The 7026-nt window shown below is 41.2% G+C and overlaps 1 pseudogene; it reads right to left on the bottom strand.

Moving 5' to 3' along the window:
* Positions 1-2803: 2803 nt before the first annotated feature.
* LOC120598138 (olfactory receptor 2S2-like) lies at positions 2804-3758 on the bottom strand (annotated as a pseudogene).
* Between the last annotated feature and the right edge of the window lie 3268 nt (positions 3759-7026).

Below are 7026 nucleotides of genomic sequence, written 5' to 3'. Positions count from 1 at the left end.
GGCAACCGTGGTATGGATCCTATTTGAGTTGGGTAGTGCCTCTGGGTTGGGAACTCCTGAGGGATAGAGATGAAGCTAAGTCTGAGCAGGTAGAACCAAACTCCCTCCGCGGTCTCCCACCTCAGTTCTGCCCCCACACCTGCTCTCCTTCCACCAAAGCAGATGCACTTTATGTTTGGAGTTTTGGCTTAAAGGTTTCATTGGGGATTTGGTCACTAGAATAAAAGCCTGAAAAACCACTGACCCAAAACTGTGAAGTTGAAATAATACATTTGTTTGAATAAGCGTAATAATGTGATAGGATTTCTGTCCCTGCAAAGAGCTTATCCATTCTGATCACTTTCTTTTGAGGAATTGTAGGAATGAGTTCCTATATTGTATGGTACCATAGCAATAATTTTTCAGAAAAACCGATGACCTAAGTCAATGAAAAATTTCCTTGGTTTTGTTGTCTCTTCTTCCTGTTAACACCTCTTGTTCTTTTTGAAAGCATAGGCCAAGAGAAAGGCGACTGACTTTGAAAGGCAAGGAATGTGAACTTGGAGGGTGAGAATGGAGGTAGCCATCATTTCTAGAGAAACAATTTATGTAATTTTTAACTTAACAATTACATTAGGATCATGTAATTTGTAATATAAAAGTATGTGACTGCCATTGCTCAGAGGGAATAAAAGTGAGTAGAGGGCAGCCTAACAAGGAAGTGGGCTTATTCAAAAGTGTTTATATCAGTCTGATCTCAGTTACCTTGGGGAAATAGAGTTAGCTCAGCAGTGTCATTATTATTCCCAATGTATTTTTAGAAATATTTCATTTTATTGTTGGAATAAACTAGACGATGCTCTAGACACAGTTCAACACCTGTTGGTTGGGTAATGCTGGGTGAGTTTAGCTCAGGAGGAAGGACTGGGGCTATTTGGGCTGGAGGGAAATACGCTCAGGGAACCAGAAGAAATGTCTTCATCTATCAGAAGGGAAACGATTAGGTATATGTCACATAGAGGCACAAAGATAAATTAGGACTGGAAGGTAGTAGCTATCAGAGGATATATGTTAACGTAATTCAAGGATGAATTTGCTGGTAGTGCTGAATGTAATGACTAGAATCTGAAAGTATTGAATTCTTTGTCATAGGAGGTATTCAAGCAAATGCTGGGTGACTAGGGTCATGGATATTGGAAAGGAACTCCATGCATCATGTACATAGGGTTGAGCAAGAATAGAAGAGGACGATAGACTTCCTTCCATAGGCTCCATAATGTCTGAAGTTTGCTTAAATGCCCGCTAGAGGTCACTCTTGTATATTTGCAATAGTAAGATTTTTTCTTTACTGGTACAAAATAGAAATCAGGAACATGACTAACATAAGAATGTGAAATTAACAAAATGCACATCCTTATCTTATGCAATATATTTTTATATAAATATCAGAAAAACTAAATATCACTTGGAGCAAAAAATTTCAAGATCTATTTTCAAAATTGATTTTACTTTCTAAATTTCCTTTTTAAACAAGTCTTCTAATAGTTTCAGAATTTAATATAACTTGCCATAAAACTGCTTCTATTCATCCACTGCCATCTCTGAATTGCTCATCTGTTTTCCATGTCTATTGTCCTAGACAGGAAGTATGTCTTGTTCTTTTCTACATGGCACATAGCACTGTGCAGCATTAATACTACTAGTACTACTATCTTACATTTCTATTTCCTTACCATTTACAAAGAACTTCCTTATAGTATCTTACGTAATCTATATAAAATCAAGTGGTTAGGTTAGGTTTTAAAATATGAAAAAATAGGCTGAGAGAGGTTAAGCAACCTGCTCAAGGTCATGGGTAAGAAAGCGCTTCTTGATTTTTATTGTGCTAATCTATGAAGGTTCAGAAAATGCTACAGCCTTTATATCTCTTGGACATTCACAGTGTACTTTAGCATGTTAAAGGCTCTGAGAATTCTTGGAGCAAAGAAATTTGTCAAACTTTACCTCCCAAAGTCTTTGAACAGATTTAGCCTCTACCTCTCTCTTCCTTTCCTTTCCCTCTCTCCTTCTCTCTTCCTCCCATTCTCTCCTCCTCCTCCTTCCCTGACATCTATCATCTATTTTTTTCTTTTCAGAATGTGAGTTATTAACAAACAGAATACTAGCTCTTCTATTGGGAATTGCTATAAGTGACAAATATCAATTTCAAATGATAATCTTTGAATTTAATTTAATCTACTAGCAGCGTTTCACATTGTGCAATACATCAAGAGAAAAATAGCTTCAATTTTCTCATAGCTAAAAAGAAATTCAGTTTATCAAAATAGATTATTTGCACCCAAAACTCTCTATGTGGAGAACTCGTCCTAATCTTTTCTTAGCCCTTTGGGCAAACCGAATTAGATAAACAAAAGCCCAAAATGAAATTTTCTACTTCCTTTGTGTTCCTCAGACTCTCCTAATGAATCCAATAGGGGCGGCAAAATTGCCGTGAGACATATCTCACTTCCCTGTACTGACTCTACAGCTTAGATTCAACAAGGGCCATTTGACTTGCTCCTATGGTTTCTGTAGCCTTGATTTTAGCATGTGTTCCAAATATCATCAAACATTCAATTAGAGTATTATTGTCTGGCATCTGTTGAAGCTGTCAGACATATGACCAAAATTCAGTATATATGCTCTTTTCTACATTAAATATTCTCTGAAAATGGACTTAGGAGCAAGAGACCATTCCAGCTGATGACTTGGCTTTTAAATGGCAGCTGTAATGATTGGAAGTCCTTTCTCCCACAGGGTGGAAACAGCAGAGGACCTCCCCACATCACTGGCTGAAGTGTTTCTGAGCCACAGCGTTCCTCACAGCACCCTTCACATCCTTATTCCTCAGGCTGCAGGTGATGTGGCTGAGCATCGGGGTCACCAACCCCATAGAAGAAGGGGATGAACTTGTTTGAAAGGTCCTTTTTGTCTGCCCCCAGGGGTCTTTAGTCTTGGGCTTCCCATGCATGAAAAATAAGGTCCCATAGAATATGATCACCACAGAGAGGTAGGCAGAGCAGGTGGAGAAGGCCTTTTTCCTCCCCTCAGCTGAGGGGATTCTCAGGATGGTAGCAATAATTAACATATAGGAGATAGAGATGAACAGAACTGGGACCCCCAAGAAGATCACATTTATCATCCCTATGTTTATCACATTGATGGAGATGTCAGCACAGGCCAATATCAGGACAGCCAGGATCTCACAGGTGAATTGGTTGATAACATTGTCCCCACAGAAGGGTAACTGTACTGCAAGAGACATCTGTACCAAGGAGTTGACTCCGCCAGTCAGCCAGGAGCTGACAGCCATGGGCACGTAGGTACTGCATGACCACAGGGTACCTCAGGAGGTTGCAAATGGCCATGTAGCGATCAAACGCCATCATGCCCAGAAGCACACACACTGTGGCTCCCATGGCAAAGGAGAGAAACATCTGCATGGCACAGCCTGAGAAAGAGATGGTTTTCCTGGGAGTGAGGAAGCCATCCAGGACTAGAGGGATGGAACAGGTTGTGTAGCAGATGTCCAGGAAGGAAAGGTTCCCCAGGAAGAAGTACATGGGCGTGTGCAGGCGAGAGTCAAGGATGGTCACCAGGATGAGGACCCCGTTGCCTAGCAGGATCATCAGGTACATCAGCAGGATGAGCACAAAGAATGTTTTCTCCAGCCTTGGGTGGGCTGAGAGGCCCAGGAGAATGAACCCCACCGTGGGGGAGTTCTGGTTGACTTTTTCCATGTGCTATCTCCTCTATCATTAGCAAAGTACAAAGCAACACATCAGGCTTTCTTGAGAAGAATCCCAGGCATCTGGTATGTGGTCAAGTCCCTGATGCATAATAGGAGAGCATATGTTTGTAAGAGAAAAATAACTGAGACAGTAGAGATGTCATTAGCTTAGAGCAGAGATGGTTAAAGCTGGAACAAAGTTTACAGAGGTAGGACTTGAACCCTGCAGAGCTAATTCTCATCAAAGAGGACTTTTCCTCTGCATTATGATTAATGCCTGGAAAATGCTATGAATTATTTCTCTTTAATGTAAACATATAGAAATTTTATTTAATTGGAGCTTTCTTAGATTCTCAGAGAGGTAAATCTTCAAGCTGATCCAGTTCTTAGAACTAGCAAATTTTTAAGCTTCTTCAAATTTTGATTACATTTAGAAGAACTTGGATGAAGGTATTAATCCACATGCAGACAGAAACAAGCCTAGGCAAAGGCTTGAGCACAAGTCTGCCCACCTTCAGAGACACAGACTTGACCATTGTCAGCACTGGAACCTCTTTTAGATATGGATTGGTAGCAATGTATGAGGAGGTTCCCATATGGGTAGGAACTTAATGAAGTCGATACAAGGATTAATTGGAGTGATTGAACCCACACTATGGGATGATAACTATGCAGCTTACTGACTAGCTAACTCAATTATTAATAACCACACTAACCACAATGATCAGAAAGCAGGGTATATGGCATTAATTTACAATCTATCTCATTAGGATATTGGTGAAATTCTTAGCCAAGGGTGACCAAGGAATGTTTTTTCTCTGTCTTTGTTATGTCTATAACTTATTCTTGTATAGTATTCTGGCTCTCGGACCCCATTCTTGTGTTCCACATAGTGGCTGACTAGTTTATAGAATCAGCTGTATCCCTTGTTTAGAGGATTTCTAGTTTACCTGCAATTGCCCAGACTCTAAATTCAGAGTCCTTATTGATAATATTTCTATAACTCCTTCTGGTCAGTAGGGATGTGTGTGTGTGTGTGTGTGTGTGTGTGTGTGTGTGTGTGTGTGTGATGTAAGATGAGTGGTTAATATTAATAAGACTCTATTCTGTGCCATAATTTTTGAAACATCCCATGGAAAAGATACTGTCATTCAAGTTTTATAGATGAAACAATCAAAACTCAGACGAACTAAAGATTTTGCTATGTGGGATTGAATGGCAGAGCTGGGGTTGGATTGTAGGCCCCAATTTTGAGTTCTTTCCACCAAAGATCTGCCTAGTTCTTTTTGTGCACAGATTTTTAAAAAATTTTGTCTCTCTATACCAGCTCTATGTATTCTCCAATCTGTCTCATTGTCTGCCCAGCATGCTCCCATTTCACTCATGGAGGAAGAATTTATGTCAGATGTGTTGTCAGGCAGTGCAGCTCCTGCCCTAAATTGAACTCAAGATTTCTCAGCCTTGGCACTATTAACATCTTGGGTTGCAGAATTCTTTGTTGTTGCGGGGTGGAGGGGTGGGAGTTGTCCTGTGCATGGTAAGATATTTAGCAGCATTCCTGGCTTCTGCCTACCAGTTGCCAGTAGCACCTGCTCCCTGAGTTGAAACAATTTAAAAAGGTCTCCAGACATTGCCAAATGTTCCCAGGAGGAGAGGGGGGTGCAAAACTGTGCCTAGCAGAATACCAGGAGAGGTCTCCCCATTATACAATCATGAGTTTCACTGTATTTCCTGTGCAAGTCTCTTACCCTTCCCCCATCATATGATACCGCACATGAGGGCGTTCCTGTTTGCTCAGTGCAGGCCCACTCTGGGTGCTCCACCATGAACTTCTGCCCCAACTTATCTTACATTTCTCCTAGTGGGTCTTCCAGCTCCTTCAGAAAATGAAAAGTAAACATTGTAGTCAGTGTCACAAACAAGATTCAATAGTGACAAGGACATGCTGTGGTTGCAGAAGCCAAGGAAAGTGGCTTCTGTTAGAGAAGCCATCCTGTCCACTCCTATAAGACAAATCTGAGTACACAGAAGTTTCTACCTGTGAACAATGTGGTGTGAGTATGAGTTATTCACAGAATTTGACCCATATGATAGTTGTACCCACAGAAGTCTTAGTGCCTGTCATACAAAAGTTGCTAAATAAAAAAGTTGGTTCAGTTGGAATGAACTGAACAGATGAGAAGACCTTGCATAGAGACCAGAGCTGTGGGACCTGTCCTTGCATGTGACATTGCTATTCTGTGTAGCTTGAGCAAGTCCCTTCTCCTCCCTGGGCCTCAGTTTCCCCACATGGACCACAAGAAGCAAAATCAGGTGCTTCCCAGGGTACCTCACCTCTGTCATGCACTGCCCAGTGCTGTCCCTGGCAGGCAGGGAACAGTCCCTGATGAAGGTGGCTGCCCGCTCTTTTGGATGTGGGATGTGTGTGGGGGGCGGAGGCACCCGTGTGTGTGTATGTGTTGGGGAGATCTGAATTCTTGGTTTCCCATCAAGAAATGATCAGCAGGAAACAGGGCTGTGTCAGACTTTGGAGAGGACTCAGAATGAAAGAAAACAAAGAGTTCTGACACCAACAGCCAGGAGAGGAGGGGCGGAGGAAGGTAGGGGGAAGGCAGCCAAGGAGAGCAAGGAGAGAAAAAGAAGCTTTTATTTTTGTGGCTGCATCCTGCAGGTATGTCACCTTGGTTTGTCCCGATTGTGGTCTAATCTCTACCTTCTAGAGCCAGTAGGCAGCTGAGAAATAGAACACAGCATAGTCAAAAGGGTCCCAAATACTCTAAAACAGACTTTCTGGAGAGCAGCTTGCCTAGAGAAAGGAAAGACCTGATTACCCATTTCCTCAGCAAGTGCATCTTTGGGAAACATTTCTAAAGGATCAATGAGAGTGGAGGGCCACTAACTCCAGGTAAAGGGATTCATCACAGCAATATTTGTGAATGAAAAGAGAAAACAAAATAACTGCCTAAGTAAATAATGCCATTTCATATAATAGAATATTAGGCACACATTAAAGTTATATTTATAATTTTCACACTAAAATATTGTACTATAATGATAAAAGAAAAGGGAGAATACAAAATTGTACATACTGTTATGATCTTAATTAGATAGACAATATGCTATATGTGGACAAAAGTGACTGGGAAGACATAGCACAATCAGTAGGGGAAGGAGTCCTCTCTGTACCGCTTCAGTATTATCTCATTTTCTAAAACAAATGGGCACAAGTTACTTTGTATTCAGGGGGGAAAAAACTTAGTGTTTATAGAAGGAAAGTG

Source organism: Pteropus medius, unplaced genomic scaffold (genome assembly GCF_902729225.1).
Source record: "Pteropus medius unplaced genomic scaffold, Ma_sr-lr_union100, whole genome shotgun sequence".
Lineage (NCBI taxonomy): Eukaryota > Metazoa > Chordata > Mammalia > Chiroptera > Pteropodidae > Pteropus > Pteropus medius.
The sequence above is the reverse complement of the archived record's forward strand: the minus strand, read 5'-3'. Positions and strand labels throughout refer to the sequence as shown.